This window comes from Ursus arctos, unplaced genomic scaffold (genome assembly GCF_023065955.2).
Source record: "Ursus arctos isolate Adak ecotype North America unplaced genomic scaffold, UrsArc2.0 scaffold_5, whole genome shotgun sequence".
In the NCBI taxonomy this organism is placed as follows: Eukaryota; Metazoa; Chordata; class Mammalia; order Carnivora; family Ursidae; genus Ursus; species Ursus arctos.
The window spans coordinates 63,224,727-63,244,907 of NW_026623067.1; the positions used below are offsets into that span (position 1 = coordinate 63,224,727).

Sequence of the window (20,181 nt, forward strand, 5' to 3'; positions counted from 1 at the left end):
GAAGGCTGCAGAGCTGACATTGAAGTAGTCCGTAGAGTAGCACTGATTAAGGGGGAATGGTCAGTCAGTTTAGAAGTCTGCAATGTTGGTCACATATTTACCTAGTAACCGGAAAGTGGGAAGTGGCTGCAGTACCTAACCTCAAGGACTTTATGGAAGAAGTTAGAGAGCAGTATGGAGAGTGTGAGTCTCTGTGCTAAATAAATGAGAGGGGCAGGGAGGAAGAGAGCATGTAGATCTGTGCTGCCTTGAGAAGTGGGCATGACCTGGGCTTTAGTGAGTAGGCAGGAGATACAGAAAGGAAAAGAAGAAGAGAAGATACCTGTGGAAAATGGAACAGGGAGTAGTGACCTGTGATTCCTGGATAACACTGAGAAGGGAAATCTATCAATCCCAGCCTTTATAACCTTTCCCCCTTAGTGGTGTTCAGGATCCTTATATCTTTGCCCAACCAAAACTTACCACCTAGAGAATTTGAAAACTCATTTACTCTAAAATATGGGCAGCTGACAGTGATTCAAAGCACTGCGTTGAGGTTGCATTGCCCTTTGACAAAGGTCAAGATCTTCAGGTAAAGATAGGATTTATCTGCAGTAAATTTTAGCCTGTTCTGACTACAGATGGTAGTCATTTTCTTGAATGGAAAGGTGGACATCAGGGCAAGAGTCAGAATTAGTAGAGTGAGGGCAACCAGAGGGAATGGGGTGGGGTGGAGGCTTTGCAAACCATCACACTTTAATTTTGGATTTGATGACATGGGTAACAAGAAATCAGTAAACTTGTGAGCAAGATCTAGGAAAACAGACTGGAGATATGGACGGATTACTGACAGTAGATTGGAAAGTTAGTTTTGGAAGGACTCAGATCAGGGAGACAGTAGCAAAGAGAAAGAAAGATGTTTAGGGATTGAACCATGGTGAGGACCAGGGGAAAGGAGGTGGGAACCATAGCTAGAGGTAGAGAGATGTCAGTGGGCAGGACCTCTCAGGGGAACTGGGAGTCCCCGACTTTTTCTTACCTCAAAGTGTTGTCGGAAATCAATCAAACTGTTTTGTTGTGTGCAAGTTTATAAATATGGCCTAAAGTTCTTTTTTTTCCCCCTGAGGCTAAAGGTGAGAACTTGGAATATTTCCTAAAGGATGGGAGGTAAGAATGGTGTCGCATCATTCTTTGCCCATTCCTCTTGGCTCTTCTGCTGAAGTTTTACAATTATGAGAGGCCACTCACTCTGTGCCAGTCTTAGTGCTGAGTGTTTACGGATGTTTTCTCATTTTAAACACTTCCAGCAATACTATGCGATGACTGTCCTTTTATAGATGATGAAACTGAGGCTTTATGTAATTTCCTGAAGGTATAAGGTAAATCTTTGTAAGAACCTGGAGGTGAGCCTGGATCTGCTTCCTCCAAGCCACTGCTAGACTTTTGCCACCTCCCTTGACCTTTGCAGGAGACCCTTACTGTATGTGAACCTGAAATACCTCCAACCAGCTTCTACCTTGAAAAATTACTAGACCTCATCTCTTTGTATAATATTGGGAGTTTTCCCCCGTCTTGAATGGAAAAGTTGTTTGCATTTTCTTGGAGGTTGGAACCATTCTCAGAAGTTAAATTACAAACTGATTTTTTTTAAAACTAAGAGGCACTTAGTAGTAACTAAACAGAAATAGCCTAATAGTAACAGAATGATTGATTATTTCATCTACTTTATGTGATATTACTAAGCCAATATTTAAGCGCTATTTATGAAGATTTCTAACAATATGAGATGTGTTAAATATGAAAAAATGTTCATTGTATAATTTAGCATGATCTCACTATAAAATATGTATGGAAAAAGTCTTAAAAGGTTAATAAAGTTTCGTAAAAGGTTAGTAAAGGTTAACATAATAAAGAACATAATAAAGGTTATGGTAACCTTTATTAACCTTTAGGTTAAAAAAGGTTAATAGTGGTTGTCTCTAAGTGATGGGATAATGGTTGACTAAATTTTTTAAAAATATCTGTATTTTTTGACTTTTCTATAATGAACAGGTAGTGCATTTTATTATCTGTAAGAAAAAACCCTTAATTCAAAAGGCACAAGTGTAATCTGCTTGTAAACCTTTTCTTTACACTTTTAGGAATGGTAGATGGAATTATCTATAGCCACCTTTCTGAATCCAGAAAAAAATTCCCTTTAATTATAAAAATGCTTTTCTAGTGCAGAAGAGCTCACTATTACACATGCCAATGCTTGCATTGAATTAGAGAACGACCCTCCTGATGTATTATTTAGTGATATGAGTATGATATATGGCAGGAAGAAGCCTGAGTTTGAATCCTATTAGCCATTCTATCATGGGCAAATTCCCTATTTTCTCGGAGCCTCAATTTTCTCATCTGTAAAATGGTAGTAATAATTCCTAATTTATAAGGTTGTCATAGGATTAAACAAACTGTGTGAATATGGGTAAGAGTACTTGCCTTTGGTAAGTTCCCAATAAGTTTTAGTTTCTTACCTCCCTTCAGATGAACCATTATTGACAGCAAAGCTTTATCTTCTGCCCACCTTCATCAGTGAGGGGAGAATAATGGTCTCAGTTTTTAATATGAGTCGTGATCCTATTTCACTCTGGCTTTCCTGTGTTCATTCATTCACTAAACATTCATGGAATGCCTCCTAATTGCCATGGACCATGCAGGGTGCTAGGGATACAAAAATTACTAAGAATCCATTACTGTTCCAAAGTGTTCACATTCTCATTAGAGAAACAGGAAAACAGTTATGTCTTTAACTATTATAAGAGATTTAAGGAAAAAAAGGTCTGTATGAAGTACCTCAAAGTAGGGATAAAGTCCTGGGATCCCTGCTGCCTGGAAGGATTGGGGAAGGCTTCATTAGGGGCCTTGGGAGCAGGGTATTCAATCACTATGACGTGCCTAGAGAGCCAATAGTTTGTGAATATTAAAAAAGGATTTTTGTGTTGCTAAAACTTCATACAAAAGATAGATGTAGAAAGCAGGTTTATAAACCCATAGGATTTTAGAGCTGGGAGAAGCTTTTGAAGCATCTTTTCCCAGCCAGTCCTTTTGCAGATTCAGAAACTGAACGTCAGGGGACATTTGTTCAAAGTCACACAAGTTTTTGGCGGTAGAATTGGGACTAGATCCAGGTGCCTCAGCTCCAATCCAATGTTCATTAGTTTATTCATTCAACAAATATTTATCGAACTACTGTGTGCCAGACACTTTCTAGGCACAAAGGATATAGCAGTGAACAAAATGAACAAAGTTCCTGCCTTCCCAGGAGTGACTTTCCAGTTTGGGGAGACAAACAAACAAATAAATATGTAATATTCCAGGTGACGGTAAGTGATAGGAGGACTAATACAGCAGGATAAGGGTTATGCTGTTTTGAATAAGTTGGTGAAGAAGGCCTCTCTGATAAGGTGACGCATGAGCAGAGAATGAAGGAATGAGTGTTCTAAGAAAAGGGAAGAGCTGTTCCAAGGGCACTGAGGCAGGGACACATGGGGCTTGCTTGAGGACACATGGAGGTCAGGTTGCTGGAGCAGAATAAATACGGGGGAGAGTGGTGGGAGGTGAACGTAAGAGGTAGTCGGGTTGCAGATCAGGTCGGGCCATAGTAAGGACTTCCCGTTTTATTCTGCGTATTCGGTCTACCATATCACTCAAAGTTTAAAACAAACAAGAAAAACATGGTGATTGCAGTATTCCATTCAATAGTAAGGGCCTACACATTCATATATGCGTTAATAATTATTGAACTCAGACACTGTGCCAAGCACTGTGCTAAATGTTTCAAACATACGGGCTCCTGTATAGAGGGAAATACGTAAATAGGTACTCATTATTTTTGCATTTTTCTGACTGGAGACCAGTGAAGCCTGACCCTTGTAGTCTTTCCGACAGATCACTTAGAAGTTTTTCAGTATTTTTGCTTTGGATTGTTTTCTGTTGTTCAATTTTAATTTCTCTATTTAAGCACAGAGGATTTTTGTCATAGCAGTACCCAAAACTTAAAAATCAGCCTGAACCGCAGTTTTGTCAGTGCCTGTATACAATAGGTCTGTCTGAGCTGATGATAGGAGTAAAATTATTAGTGACATTTACATTTAACTAATCATTGTAAGAAAACTTTTGGAAGGTGAAGGGAGTTTGTATGGGGTTTTTGTTATTAGTACGGAGCACTCTGTTTCCATATATCTATTTATATGCTGTCTCCCACTGCTGTGCTTACCCAGGTGTTTTGACAAGTGTGTTATTTGAGCCAGCCCTCTTTTGAGGTCAGTGGAAAGAGCTGAGATGGGAGGGGTGACTGCTCAGGATGCCAGAGACTGAGGGAGGAGAGAGGATAAAACAGGCTCTTGGAGCCAGAAACTGAAGAGCTATTTAAATGTTGGCTGCATGGGTATTACATGCCCTTGGTTAGACTTTGACTCAATGTGGGGAATACAGAAGAGTTGGATTTTTTTTTTAAACAGCAAACCTATTAATATGTGGAACATATTGACTATAGAATTTTGAAAATATAAAAGAAATGTGTCTTATATTTCCTGGATATTCTGAACCTAGGCTTAATGAAAACCTTGACTCAATTCAGACAGTATAACCAAATTCCCCTTCCTAGCAAGAAAACTTAGAGAAGCAAGTATAAGAGACTGGATGTGGCTTGTACTTGAAAGAGTAATCTTCGGCTTAGGCCAGCATTATCCAATAGAAATATAAGGTGAGCCACATATGTAATTTAAAATTTTCTAATAGCCACATTAATAAGATGTGAAAAGAAACAAGTGAAATTAATTTTAATAATTTATTTTCTTTAACCCAGTATTATCGTTTCAACATGTAATCAATATAAAAATTATTAATGGGATATTTTATATGTTTTTATGCTAAGCCTTTGAAATTTGATGTGTATTTCACTTTTCGGTGCATCTTGATTCCTCCCTCACAGCTACATTTCAAGTACTCAATAGCCGCATGTGGCTGGTGGGTACCATATTAGACAATGCAAGCCTGATAATACCTAGACATCCATTAGCTTCAATGGAATCCAGAGAACTGCTCCTAAAGTTGTATATGCCAGGCACTGTGCTAGGCACCAGGAGCGTGAAGGTGATTGAGTGGCACAGTTGCTTCTCTCAAGGATCTCAGTCTGGCATGGGAAGCACTTAGCTTCAACATAATGTCATAAGTACTACACTAAGGACATTAACAAAGGAATAGAGAAAGGACATATATTCTTCTTGAGAGCGACAGAGCACAAGCCAGGGGAAGGGCAGAGGGAGAGGGAGAAGCAGACTCTCCGCTGAGCAGCGAGCCTGGTGCAGGGCTCAGTCCCAGGACCCCCGGGGATCATGACCTGAGCCAAAGGCAGACACCTAACAGACTGAGCCACCAAGGTGCCACAAGATATATATTCTTAAAATTAGATTTAGAAAGGTTTTGCAGAGGTAATACAGCAGCTGGGCAGGAAGATATTTCCGGCACAATATGTCGTTAGATATTCCTTTCGCCCCTTGTTCCAGCTCTTGCACTGCTAATTGCTGCTCTAAGCTTTCTTTTTCTCCTTTAGAAGCACTCAGGATTTCCAGGCCTGAGAATATTGGTTGAATGAGTAAATGAATGGCATGAATAACTGAACGAATGAATAAGCAAGTGAATTGTCTCAAATTTAGTTGGGAGGTTGAACCTGTTAGATTAAGGAGAATTTTCATACCATTCATTTACCAGGAATTGACAACGTCCAGTGACTCTGGAAACACAGTAGCTTGGAGGGGACAGTGATAAGTACTGAGGGATTGTTCAATTAGGATGTCTGCCGTCATCATTCCCACCTTCTGTGACTTGTTGGAAAGCCTCCCCTAGACTGACCCTTGAGCCAGATCATAGATGGGAGGATAAGAATAGGCTTTGCTTTTTGTCCAGAGAAAAGTCCTCTATTAAGGCAACTGGAGTGTATTCAGTTCCAAAATTCCACATCCTAGTCTGATAAAGTCCCAGATATGTGGGAGGATTAATTGATGCTACTGTTGTCTACCAACCTGAACGCTCCAAACCTTCTTATGGAGCCAGTGATATGTTTTCTTAGTTTGATGCTTCTCTTTTAAAAAAAAATTTTGCATGCTAAACAAGTTTACATTCACCACAGATTTCCTCTTAATGGCTGAATTCAGTGGGGGCACTTAAAATTGTTGATTTGCAAATAAGATTAATTTCCTCCTGTTATGACTTTGTTAAATTAACATTTGTTAAGTGGAGCATAGGGTGCCAGATGGTGAGCCATAGTTCGACAAAAGACCACAAGAGAAATCGCAATAGAGAAGTTTATTACTCACAAGTCCTGGAGGAAGTACACGGCATAGCTCGAGGGGCCCCACAGAGAGGTCAAGGCAGAGTGCAGAGAGAAAGTCAAGACCTGGGACGTATGCCTTTATTAGGGTCCATGAACGGAGGACGTTGGGGCTTCCTGGGCTAAAGCTGGATCAGCCAATTCAAACTAAAATGAGCGGGGTTTTGGTAAGCTCCATGGGGGTCTTATCTAAGGGGCACACAGTGGGGAGGCATTGAAGGTGGGGGAGATTCTTGATCGCAAAAACTGTTGGGGACGTCACACCAGGAACTTCCAGTGACATGTGACCCTTCAGGCGGTTACCCAGGGCATGTGCTAGCATGAGGGAGGCTGGTGTCAGTTTAAGGCTCCCGCAGGTCAGTTAGCCAAACAAAATGGATGCCGAGGCAGCAATACCTCGGAGTAGCTTAGCTAAGCTCATGACACCTTCAGTTTCAGAAATGTACCTACTATAAGAAAAGAAGGTCATTCAACAAATATTTATTGGGGACTTACATAGAGTGAGTGAACAAAACAGAACTCCTAATCTTCCGAGTTCAGTTTCTGGAGAGGGCAGACAGTAAACAAATAATCTCACGTGCAATTAGTTGAAGCAAATGCATTGGTAAAAGGAATTGGGCCTGGGGAACTGAGGTGGGGGTCTAGTAGGACCCCGGCTCATCAAGTCTCAGTCCCTTAAGCTTCCTTGCTCATTTCCCTGTGAGCTTTGTGTCAGTCTCTGGGTCCATCTGGCTAGCCCTTCTCTATCTGTCTGCAGAAAAAGGTTTCACTGTCCTGGGTCCAGGTCTGGCAGAAAAGCCTGGCTGCTGATGGCACTTACCCTGGAAGGGGCCTTAGCATCATTTCCCTGATGATGTTTCTGATGAGTGAACAGAGACCCAGAGAAGGGAAGGGAAACCAATATTTACTCAAGGAATAGTGAGTCTATTCCTTCCACTGTCACTTGTTACTTTGAGTTATTTTCACAATAACTATAATATAGGCATTGTTTTCATCCCTGTTTTGTGCGAGAGAAAATGGAGGCTTAGCTGTACTGAGTATTTTATCTAATGTCAGACAGCTGGAAAGTGTGCTAGGATTCTAACCCTAGTCTAGTGGCAGAGCCAGTGCTGGAATGCTCATGAGTTCGGGCTCACCTCAAGATCTTATACATGTATGCACAGTATACACGCATCTGGTCCTTATTAGCCAATGTCTTTCTTTTTTACTTGAGTATAAAATTACTTTTTTTTTTTTTAAGGTTTTATTTATTTATTTGACAGAGATAAAGACAGCCAGCGAGAGAGGGAACACAAGCAGGGGGAGTGGGAGAGGAAGAAGCAGGCTCATAGAGGAGGAGCCTGATGTGGGGCTCGATCCCAGAACACCGGGATCACGCCCTGAGCCGAAGGCAGACGCTTAACCGCTGTGCCACCCAGGCGCCCCTAAAATTACTTTTAAAAATAATTATTTCAGTTTGCTTCTAATTTTAAAAGCAAAGCATAAAAGATCCAGAAAATCTACATAGCAGCTAATCCTGACCAGCACCTTAGCATATTCAGTTTCCCAGGGTGTAATAGGGAGAGTAGATCTCGTGTTTAAAAATAGACATTAGGCAACCTCGTGTGATTGAATTTTCATAAGGTCAAACAGCAACACCAAAATAACTTCTCTGCATGCTCTATGGAATCATGTGATAAATGTTCAGTAGGTATTTACTGTAATATCTATAAAATTCAGATCCTTTGTCTAAAAGAATTTTTGGATTTAGCATGGTACACTTGCAGGTTTTCCTATCTAGTGCGTGTTTGTTTGTTTTCAAGAGAAAATGAGGAGAAAAGTGAGACCATCATGGTCTTTGTCTCCTCTTACAGTTTTTGGGTCTCCAAGAAGGGCTCAATAATTCCCCTCTTCATCCAGCACCATTTGGGGCATAAACCAGGTTATGACACAAAAACACCTGATAGGATTGAAAAGACCTGGATTATCATCCCGGCTCTGCACTGACCTGCTGTCTGACTTGGTGCAAGACACTTAACCTCTGTGTGTGAAGTGTTGCATAGTTTCAAGGCCCCACCTGACCTGCTTACCTCTCCAGCTCCTCTCACACCCATCTGCCATGTTCACTACATTCCAGCCCTGCTGGCTTCCTTCGGAACCTCCAGCTGCTCCGCCTGGTCCTGCATTCATGACTTTGTCTTGCTGTTTTCTCTCCCTGATGCTTCTTCCCCAAATCTACTCTTCAGGTGTCTGTAAAATGTCACTTCTTAAGGAGACTTTCCTCAACCACTCTGCCCATGAGCCTCTCTTCTTATCTTTCACTATCACATTATTCACTATTGCAGATTGCTCTTCATAGCACCATCACTATCTGAAATGGGGTTTTTTTGGTTGGTTGGTTGGTTGGTTGGTTGGTTTATTGTTGTTTATTGCCACCACTGGAGGGAAAGCTCCATGAGGGCAGGGGCCTCTTTTTGCTTCTCTGCTGCATCTCCAGCGGCTAGGACACAGGGTCTGGCACACAGTAGGTACTTAAGAAACGGTTGTCAAATGAACAAGAGTTTGGAGCTCACCACGAAACATTTCATCCTGGGGCCTCAGGTTTCCTTTTGTCACATCAGTACTGGTCATACCATCACAGTCTCAAATCATTTTGTTCCTGGGGGCCAAGACAAGGGCACAGAAAAGGAGAGCCCACGAGTGGTCTTTGAACTTGGCAAAAGGCCAGCCAAATAGAAATTAAGGACAGAAGTGCTAACACCTTTGAGAGGGTTAAAAGTTTAAACCTGTCAGCATCTGGTTCAGCTTGGATTCCCTTTGAACAAATCCCATCAAATACAGGACCTAAGACACTCTCCTGGGAGAAGGGGGCATCAGAAAGGGGAAAGTGGGTGCTCAGGAGTGAGAGGACGCCAGTGGCCCACTGGAGCTACAGTTGTGGCCGCTCTGTCCTGCTCAGAGGACTGAGTGAAGGACATTACCTCGGACGCTGCAGAAAACAACTTTCTCCAAGCTCTCGGCCTCAGATCACTCATAACTCTGGGATGGAGGGATATTCTTATTTCCCTGACTCCGAGAATCCAGGATACAAAAGGAGGGGTGAGGAGAAAGCATACATAAAGTTGGCAGTGTTGATACACGAACTGAAATTTCCTGATAACAAAATGTGTGGTAAATCGGCAGATAGAATTAGGACTCCTATTCCATTTACATACTCTACCCTTTGGAAGAAAATCCCTGGATACCAACCCAGGTTGACAGGAGATGTGGGTCACGTAGCCTCTGTGGCTGCAGGACTAAGGTGGGGAGACGATTACCAGCGGCAGAAAATCGGGGCCTTGGCATCCGAATAACTTCCAACAATCAATGGCCTACTTAATCCTAGAGTAGAATGGCAAGAAATGGCAACCATTTCTTAGAGTTTTCTCTCCATTTCTCTCTGCTCCAGTTCTTACCTGCTGCTCAAACTGCCAGAGTTTCTACTTGTTCATCCCACAAGTTTCCCTGGACTGAGTTTGCATAGCTTAAGAGTTGAGAATCACAAATTCAGAAACCCAGGCTTTAGTAATAACACTGCCTCTGAACAGCTTTCCATTTGCCAGTGAAGTCTTAATGTAAGTGGTTTTCTTAAGGTGAGAGGGGCTGCCTTGGGTTCCAGTCTGTGTCCGTCATGTTTTGAGTTGTAATAGAAGCTAACTGTGACCAATTTAAGCACGAGATGACTGTATTCACAAAATATTGGTACTTCAGAGAATCATGAGACGTGGGAAAAGAGGGGTTAGGTAGCCAGGAACAACCATTAAAATCATGCCTCAAAACTGGTCTGGCAAACTGTAGAACTCAGTCATAAAAAGACAAATAACCCAATTTTAAAATGGGCAAAGGATCTGAATAGACAGTTCTCCAAAGAAGATAGACAAATGTCCAATGAGCATGTGAAAAAAGGGTTCAATATCATTAGCCATCAGGGAAATGCAAATCAATACTGCAAGATACCACTTCACACCTACTAAGGTGACTCTAACCAAAAAGACAATAATAAGTGTTGGTGAAGATATAGAAAAATCAGAACCCTGGTGGGAATGTAAAATGGTTACAACTGCTTTGGAAAACAATCTGGTAGTTCCTCTAACAGCTAAACATAGAGCTACCATATGACCCAGCAATCCACTCCTACCCATACCCAAGAGAAATGAACAGATCTGTTCACATAAAGCTTGTTCACGAGTGTTCATAGCAGCATATTCATAATAACCAAAAAGTGGAAATGACTGAAATGTCCATCAACTAATGAATGAATAAAGAAAATATGATATATTCATACATGGGATGTTGTTCGGCCATGGAAAGGAAGGAAGTACTGATTCATGCTACATCATGGATGAACCTTGAAAACAATACGCTTAGAGAAAGAAGACAGACATAAAGGACCACATATTGTATTATTCCATGTTTATGCGAGGTCCAGAAGAGGCAAATCTGTAGAGATGGAAAGTTGGTTAGTGGTTGCCTAGAGCTTCGAGGGAGATGGGAAGAGGATTGGGGAATGATGCTTAAGGAGTGTGGGATGTATTTTTGGGATGATGAGAATGTTCTGAAACTGATTGTGGTAATGGTTGCTCAACTCTGTGACTATACTAAAAGCCAGTGAATTATACACTGTAAGTGGGTGAGTTGTGTGGTATGTGAATTATATCTCAATAAAGCTGGGTTTTATTTTTTTTTTTTTTTTTTTTTTTAAAGATTTTATTTATTTATTCGACAGAGATAGAGACAGCCAGAGAGAGAGGGAACACAAGCAGGGGGAGCGGGAGAGGAAGAAGCAGGCTCATAGCAGAAGAGCCTGATGTGGGGCTCGATCCCAGATCGCTGGGACCACGCCCTGAGCCGAAGGCAGACGCTTTAACCGCTGTGCCACCCAGGCGCCCCTAAAGCTGGGTTTTAAGAAAAAGTTCTTGAGTAAGGAAATGGTTGCCATTACTCGTGGGCACCAGATGTCACCATCTGTCCTGTTGCCACTCCCATACCAGCAAGTCAGAATTACAACAACGGCAGCCTCTGCTACCCCCAGAGAGAACGAGGATCTCTCCTGTCTAGTTCCTTCTTCAGTGGCTTTCAAGTCAGTCTGGAATGGGTGTGAAGATCATCACAGGGAGAATATCTGGCATTGCCTCCTCCAGGACCCATAAGGTGGAAGGTTCGCCAAATGGGAAGAGAGGTCAGATGTCTGCTGGAACAGCATGAGGCACTGGACTAGGCTTTCTTCAGGTTTTTTACCTGATCTTCACAACGTTTAATACATAATGCGGTAGATTTTGCTTTCTCTATGGATGTATAACACTTTATTTAAACAACGGTACAGATCAGCTGGTTACTATTTTCATAAAGATTTTAATTGGAAATACAACACAGAGCAATGACCAAATACCACCACAGGAGGTGGAAGTACCTTTTTCCATGAAATATCATCTGAATTTAACTGTCACTGTTTATTCTAGCTTTGACTTTCCGTTTTATGATAAAAATAAGTCTTTAACTTAGGCCTCAACGTGACCTGTCTTGCACATCTTGGTATCTCTGCTTTGAGGTTTCAAAGCTCTATTGAAATCTCTTAACTATCTGTTTGCCATTATTAGAAAGTTAATTGCCTTTTAATTCTTTTAGTCCTATATACCTAGGTCAATCCTCCTTTGGAGATTTATGCTCCAAGGCACAGTAGGCTGCTCCGACCCTGGTCAGGCAGTGAAATGAGACCCAAGTAGTATTAGATTGTCTTTTCTGGTAACTTGGAAATGGAGACACACATTCTATTTAGCTAGTTTTAGAAACAAAAGGTTTGGGGGACAGGTCTCAACTTTTTAGAGATCTATTCCACTTTATTTTGATCTTTTAAATAATATTTTGGGGGCACCTGGGTGGTTCAGTTGGTTAAGTGTCTGTCTTCAACTCAGGGTTCCAGGATCAAGCCTCGCATCGGGCTCTCTGCTCAGCGGCGAGTCTGCTTCTCCCTCTCCCTCTGCCTCTGTGATCTCTTTTGCTCTCACTGTCTCTCAAATAAATAATCTTCCAAAAAAATATTTTGGATAGAATACTGGTTTTTCTGTTTTTTAAAAAATTGTTAATTTTTCTGTTAGTCAAAAAAATTCTAAATTTACTTCTGCAAACGGTCCAGGAAGAACAATAGCTAAAATTGCTGAGCATAACTTGGTGTCTGAGTTAGTATCCAGAAAAAAAAATGCTATTTAAAGCTAAATAAAGGCTATCTGTCAAGGCGGGGAGTCTAGAATATAGAAGATGGGTGGAGAGGAGATCCTATATAGACGGGAAGGGTAGGACTCTGAGTGCAGGATCACTCAAGTGAGCTTCTAAAACCGTAGAACAAGCCACCCAAAATAGAGCACATACAAGGAATGCCTCTGTCCCAGAATTCTGCGAGCACACCTTATTGTCTAGCAGGAGTAAGAGAGTGGAAGCCATTTGAATCTTTCCTGTCACTGGGAAGGCCTCTGTCCTTCATCAAGGCAGCTTATGCCATCCGCTAGAGCTGAGGTTGTGATGTTTTTCCCACCCCTTTCTCTTTGTTCTTTGGAATATAGAGGTTGAAAGAGGGAGAAGCAATGAAATACCTTTCCAGAAAGCCAGGATCTGTTCTTGTCTTTGGTTTGCCTGTTAATCTCTCTGGGAAATAATTGTTTGTTACAAAGAAAAACTAAGACCTCCAAGCAATTGTGTAGACTCTGGGACTGAAGGTGCTTGTTGGTGGCAGCCTTGTGGAGCCCTGTGCAAGGGAAACTGAGGAAGCTATGCTAAAGGAGAGAGAGACAGAGAGACAAGATTCCTCATGGTTTTCCTGTTTCCTCTTGCCTGCGAGGCCTAGGTATGTCTACCCTTGGATTCCATGAGAAATCTCTATTTCCTTAAGAAAAGTGCTGCCTCGCCCCCATTTAAGCTAGCTTGAGGGCATTTGTTCTTAGCACCAAGAGTGCTTTAATCTCTCCTTAACATTTTTTTAAAAATTTTATTTATTCATTTGAGAGAGACAGAGAGAGAGCACAAGCAGGGGGAGAGCCAGAGGGAGAAGCAGAGTCCCCGCTAAGCAGGGAGCCTTCCGTGGGGCTCAGTTTTAGGACCTGGAGATCATGACCTGAGCCGAAGGCAGATTCTTAACCATCTGAGCCACCCAGGCGCCCCTCTCCTTAACATTTCTATCAGATATTTATGTGCCCTTCCTCAGAGCTAGCCAAAAGAACCCCCTTAAGGTGGAGTCAATGCCCCACATTTCCCAAAATACCTTTCTCCCCCAATAAGGAATCTTTTGGACATCAACAGTTACAATGTTGAAACCCGAGCTGCCATTCCACCTTCATTACCACAACTTACTACCAGCAGTTTTTTAAAAGCCTGCTTCAGACCAGGAGGAACTCATCCTTCCCGTCCTCATGCCTCCCTATTGCAAATACGTTAAACTCTATCAAACATAGAATTATGGGCCTGAAGAGAGCTTTATAATGACCTAACACCAACTTTAGCAGATACCATCCAGGTGCTGGTAGCAAATAGCTCACGATCAATCTTGATTTGGCCTCAAGAATCAGAGTCCCAGATTTCTTTGAATCTCTCCTGGAGTTGTTAAAGTCTCAGCACTTGAAGTTCTCCAGGATATACTGGTGAGAGCTCCATGACCTCTTTGAGCCTCAGACTCTGAAAATGTGGGTGTGTGTGGGATTAAATGAAACTATGAACGCCCCGGGGTATCACGTGCTCCTGGAACAGAGGAGGGTGTGAATGGGTGTCGGTTCCCCTCCCTCAGTATGATCTGTCAGGACCTCCTGACCTGAGCAGTTTTATGGGCCCATGCTGCCAGCTAGCAGCGCTGCTCCCAGTGACCGCTCCTCACCCACACCTTAATTGGGGTGTACTCTCAGATGCACAAATAACTCTCCTTGTTTGGTGCTTCGCTTTACCTTTGAGTTAAAACTGGAAGTGAATGTCAGTCTGGACTGTAGCTAACTAGCTCACTACTGTCTTTCTCGCATTTCCTCAGGTAGTTAGAAAATGTCAAAACTTTCTTGTTAGAAATGTATTTGAATACATCTCAGGGTCACATTAAGATACACTGCCCTAAAGCCCCACTGCAATGACTGTGAGCTTTGAGGCACCAGAGGGTCAGGGATCATGTACGTGCAGCCCCTGGAATGTACGTTAGGAAGCTCTCAGCGCGGTTTGGTGAATGGCTTTTCTCTGAATTCAGGTTTCAACATGATTGTGGCATTCTGGCCCTAAAAAGGATTTCATTCTTTCTCTTGTTTACGGACTGTGTGTAATTCGGAGCACATAGGGCACACTCAGAGATGTTGACTGAGAGAATGAATAACGATTGAGCAATACCGGGAAGAATAACCAGAAAACTCACCATTTTTGCTTAGTTACACTTTCCAGAGGTAATCATTGTTAGAGATGCCTTCTGTCTTAATGACAGCGTTATGAGTAAATCAAAGTGGATTTGTAGATCCTCAAAGTCTGGGCTTTACAAGGTGAATTTAACACTGGAAAGGAAAAGCAGAGAACAAACATATGGAGCATTTGTTATTTGCCAAGTATTGTATGAAGTATTTTACACGCGCTGCAACACAGCTGCCTTAGAAAGTACATATTAGTCTCCCTCTTAACGGGTGATGACCTTCCAGCTCAGGAAAGGAAGGGGAAGTAATTTGCCCAGGCTTACACAGCTAGTCAAGGGTGAAGCCAGGATTTAAACACAGATCTCCCTGAGGTAAAAAATGTTATTTCCACCATTACCCCATCCGTCTGTATCCCATGGGCTCAGCACTGTGGTATATACTAAGGTAATGAGACATGATTTCTGTCTGAAGAAACTTAATGTCAAGTAGAAGACCCATGGTAAATACTAATTGTAATGCGAAATAGCAGTGAATAAACACTGTGGTAGAATTATCAGAGAAGTACTCAGTGATCTGAGAATTCCAGTGAATCTCAAGTACTGTATTTTATCTGGAGAGTGAGCTCACTAACATCTAGCCCAGACACATTTTGATTTTCTAAAAACAACTCTCAAGACAGGGCTCACACGGTACCCAGTGGTGATAAGGGTGTGGGTAAGGACGGAAGGCTCTTGTACAGGCTACTGATAGGAATGCAAATTGATAAATCTTTTTGGAGGGGAAATTGGCAACATGCATAAAAATTCTGAAAAAATAAGTTTGACCCTCAAATTCTACTTCCTGAGGTGTTATTCTAAGAAAATAAATGTGCAGTAAGAGGTATATATGAGGGTGTTCGTCATGGCATTTTTTTTTTTTTTTGAATAATAGCAAAAACTTAGAAATAGTGTAAATGTTGACAGTAGGGTATGGGATAAAGTGTTCTAGATTGTGATAGGATGCAGTATTAAATATGAAGTCGTAGACCAGTAGTAGCTCTCAAAGTTTGATCTCCTCTCAGGGCGTCCTCAATATCACAATTATTTCCATCGTAATACCAGCACATCTGCATTTGCCACTTTCACTCCTTCATGAGAGTATAGAGTAGGAAAAGTCTATTGTTTTTTTTTCTTTTGTTTTGTTTTTTAGATTCCACATTGCAACTAATCTTTAAAACACTACCACTTGTCAAGTTTGGTGTGGTATAAAGAAAAATGCCAACAATATTCTGAAAGTCACTCCTCCCTTTTTCAACTACCTACCTATGTAAGGCTAGATTTTCTTCATATACTTTTGTTTGTTTGTTTGTTTGTTTGTTTGTTTGTTTTTTAATAGGCTCCAAGCCCAACTCGGGGCTTGCACTCATGACCCTGAGACTAAGAGCTGCATGCCTCTTCTTCATCTATTTCTGCTAACAGAACAGATCTACATTTTGAATGCAGAAGCAGATAAGAGAATTCAGCTGCCTTCTGTTAAGCCAAATATTAAAAGTATTTGCAAAACTCTAAAATAATATCACTTTTCTTACTAAATGTTTTTGTTTGTTTTGGAAAATAGAATTAGATTTTGTAAAATATGTTACTGATATTGACATGTAAGCACTACTTTATTTAAACATTTTAAAAAAGATTTTATTTATTTATCTGTCAGAAGAGAGAGAGAGCACAAGCAGGGGGAGTAGCAGACTCCCCACTGAGCAGGGAGCTCAATATAGGGCTTGATCCCAGGACCCTGGGATCATGACCTGAGCTGAAGGTAGATGCTTAACCGATTGAGCCACGCAGGCATCCCGCATTACTTTAAAATGAATTAATAAAAAACTTTAAAATTTCTGTTTTGATTGCTAATACTATAAAAATAAAAAATACAATCCACATAAACAAAAGCTTTTTGAAGTCCTCAATAATTTTTAAGAGTATAAAGTAGTTTTGAGACCTAAAACATTGAGAATAGCTGTGGGAACTGAATAATAGCATGGGAGAAAGTTCAGAATATATTTTTAAATTTAAAAAGCACATTATAAGACATACCATTTGTGTAAAAAATTTTTTTTTAAAAACAACATCTCAGGATAGAACAAGAATGAAAGAAATATACCAGTGTATTAAAAGTAGTCATCTTTGAGTGTTGGGATTACTGATAATTCTAATTTTTTTTGTGCTTTTCTATTTTCCCACATTTTCCCCAGTGAAATTTATAATTGGCAATTAGGAAAAATTCTTATTTTTAAAGAAAGAACATCAAAATCTTGACTCTTGATTTCAGCTCAGATCATGATCTCAGGGTCGTGGGACTCAGTCCCACGTTTCAGCAGGGAGTCTGCTCCCTCTAACTCTGCCCCTTCCTCTGCTTTCTCTCTTTCTTTCTCTCAGATAAATAAACAAATCTTTAAAAATTTTTTTGACTTTTCACCTGAATTCAAATGAGGAATAGGGAGAAAAGTATTAGCAAGTGTTGCCTTTATTATGCTTTTTAAAACACTGTACTAGATCTCATATATATATTTTTTTTTTTTTCTGGACTTTTCTGTCTTTCTCATTTGTGGGTGATGAATAAAAGAATCTTATGGGAATTTCATCTTAATTTTTAGAACTGCTAAAGATGTCTAAGTGCTTTGAAGTCTTATAAAAATGGTTTGGGGAATACAGAGTTTTACATTAATCCTATTTATTCCAACATGGTACCTCATAAAAGCAAATTAACCTATTGAATCTATTTTTTGCTGACTTCCAATTTTAAGATTTTACAGTCAGAAACAAAAAGACTAGAGCAAGCTACTGGCAAATTATTCCTAGTATATTAATTTTATTTAATCTCTTTGTCTCTTTTTCTCTCTGGAATTTGAAAGACTTCCTTTTATGATGTTGCTTTTACTGTCTGCATTATGTTGTAGGTAAAATGTTTTTTTCTAGCAATGGTGTTTGGACCCGGTGAGGGGATCATCAGCTAGGTAGAGGGTGATCTCATGGTGCGGCCATGGTATCTCTGTGAGGTTCATCCAGACAGGCCCAGGAGAGCCAATCCCCGATCCCCTCCAGCCTCTCTGCTGGTACAGGTGGAAGGCCCTCTCTCTGGAAACGTCAGGGGCAGAAGTTTCTAACCCATCCCCGCTCAGCTCAGAAGCATCTGCTCGAGTGAGGTCTTGGTGTGTGTGTGTGTGTGTTTCTTTTAAAAAGTGACAGAGAAAAGAAAAACGTTGCCATATACTATACTAGGCATATGGACAAACCCTCATTTCATAGGAGAGAATGGAAGCTAATAGAGGAGCTGGGTTTTATCTTTAAATGTATTACTGTTATTTTCAAGGCCACAACATAAGGGCTCTTTCTTTGTTGCAAACCTAAGAAAAATTACTTGTGGGTCACTAACGAAATGAGAAAAACCAATCAAATTTTTCCTACTTTTTGGAACAATTAGTCCTTATCCTCCACGCTTTTATGGAGGTATAATTGTAGTATATATATTAAAAAAAAAGTCAGTGGAACAGCAGGGGAGAAGTCTATCCTGACTCACTGATTTATTTTAAAAAGATCCCAGCCTGACACATTCTCTTCAGATGAAGTGCTCTGTCTCTTGGTAACCACGCCTCAACCTTCACAGGAATTTGACAGCAGTGGCTGGTGGGGCACAGTTTCTGTTCTGCGCTAATACTCAGTAGCTGTTGAAGAATTCCAGTGCTAAAGAGCTAAGCCTGTGTTTAAGTCCTCATCTAGGAATCCCAGAACACAAATGTTCTTATCCTCCATGGTTTTTCATTTACATGTTCAGCCAAGGTTAATGTTGCCTGTGGTTGATTGTTTTTTTCCCCTCATTCTTGGGTCTTTCTATACCAGTTGTTCTCAGCTAGTATAATTCTGAAGACATTTTTGGTCTGGGGCCCAAGTACTGTTAGCATCTGGTGGAAAGAGGCCCGCGATACTATTAAACATTCTTAGCACACAGGACTGCCTCTCCCCACCCATGACAAAAAATTTATGTAGCCCCAGATGTCAATAGTGCCCCTGTTGAGGAACTCCCAAGGCCACAAATAACTGCTTTGCCCATGTTTTGGTCTGAAGTAGTCACTAAGCTATGAACCAGCCCTGTCACACCATAGTTCCTTTATTTTGGTTCTCTAGACTTGGTACCTTTCTGTGCTTAGTTTTCTTTAATAGTGGAGAATTTGGTGGATGAGATTTTATACTTCTCTCTGGTGGATTCAGACATTTGCCTACAGTTCATGTAATTGAATCATGGCCCCCAACTCTTGGCCAGGCCCTGAATAGATAAATATCTCCTAAGGATGCATACATGTATGTATGTATGTATTTATTTATTGTTTTATTATTATTATTTTTGCAAGAGAGAGTGAATGTGCACGAGCTGGGAGTGGGGAGCACAGGAAGAGGGAGAGAGAAAATCTCAAGCAGGCTCCATGCCTAGCACAGTGCCCATGCAGGGGTCAATATCATGACCCCAAGACCCCAAGACCCCAAGATGACCCACACAAGCCAAAATCAAGAGTTGGAGGCTCAACCAACTGAGCCACCAAGGCACCTCCTCCCAAGTATTTATAAATTGGTTGCTCACTCTGAAACCCAAACTACTCTTTTTAACTCTGGGGAGCTAAATGGCTCCTATAATTCCAGAGTCCTGATGGGTCATGTAACACCTTTATCCACTGCTAGGTAGACATTTCCTACTTGAAGTAAATGGAGAAATTTATGCTTATGGCCCACATATAATATTTTGGTTGGGAAGGGGTGGGAGTCAGAAAGAAGAAAGATAGTCACTATTTTGAAACCTTGTACTTGCAAATGAATCACTTCTTCATCTACTCCTGGTTGAAAGGTCAAGCACATGTCTCAGGCACTCAGTGACCTGAGTTACCTCAAGCCTATGTGTAGCTCATCATGAACTAATCACCAGGACTGTCTAAAGCCCTGAGTGATGGGTATTTTCCAATCTACTTGGAGGTTGCAGTGGCATTTGGAAGCATCTAAATAATACTAACATATATGCCACTGGGTCTTTCAATTTTCAAAATTAGACTTTGCACACCCAGACAGAGCCTCTGGCTTCACAGCTCCCTCCTTATGTACTTGTTCCTTTTACTTGACTTGTCCACAACCATCCCTAACCTGGTCTTCCTGGGAAACTCATTTTTATTTTACAAAACCTTGTATCAGCCTTTTCTATTCTATGATTATATTCCAGACCCCTCCTCTCACATATATTCACACAGTCTGCCCCAATCTACTCCAAAGTTAAAAAATTTCCTTCTCTGTACATCCATGCTTGATGGCTTTTGCACGTTCTTTCTGTTATCACATGTGTCAACTGTATTTTAATGATCTCTGTTGATATATCAACATGCTAGGGTTGGTGTTCCTAGAAGACAGGCACTGTGTTATTCCTCTTAGTGTT

At 41.0% G+C, this 20,181-nt stretch overlaps 1 protein-coding gene across 1 annotated transcript in view; it reads left to right on the top strand.

The window, feature by feature from the left end:
- Window positions 1-20,181, top strand: part of CMYA5 (cardiomyopathy associated 5) — an 87,605-nt gene that overhangs the window by 1,219 nt on the left and 66,205 nt on the right. The window lies entirely within an intron of this gene.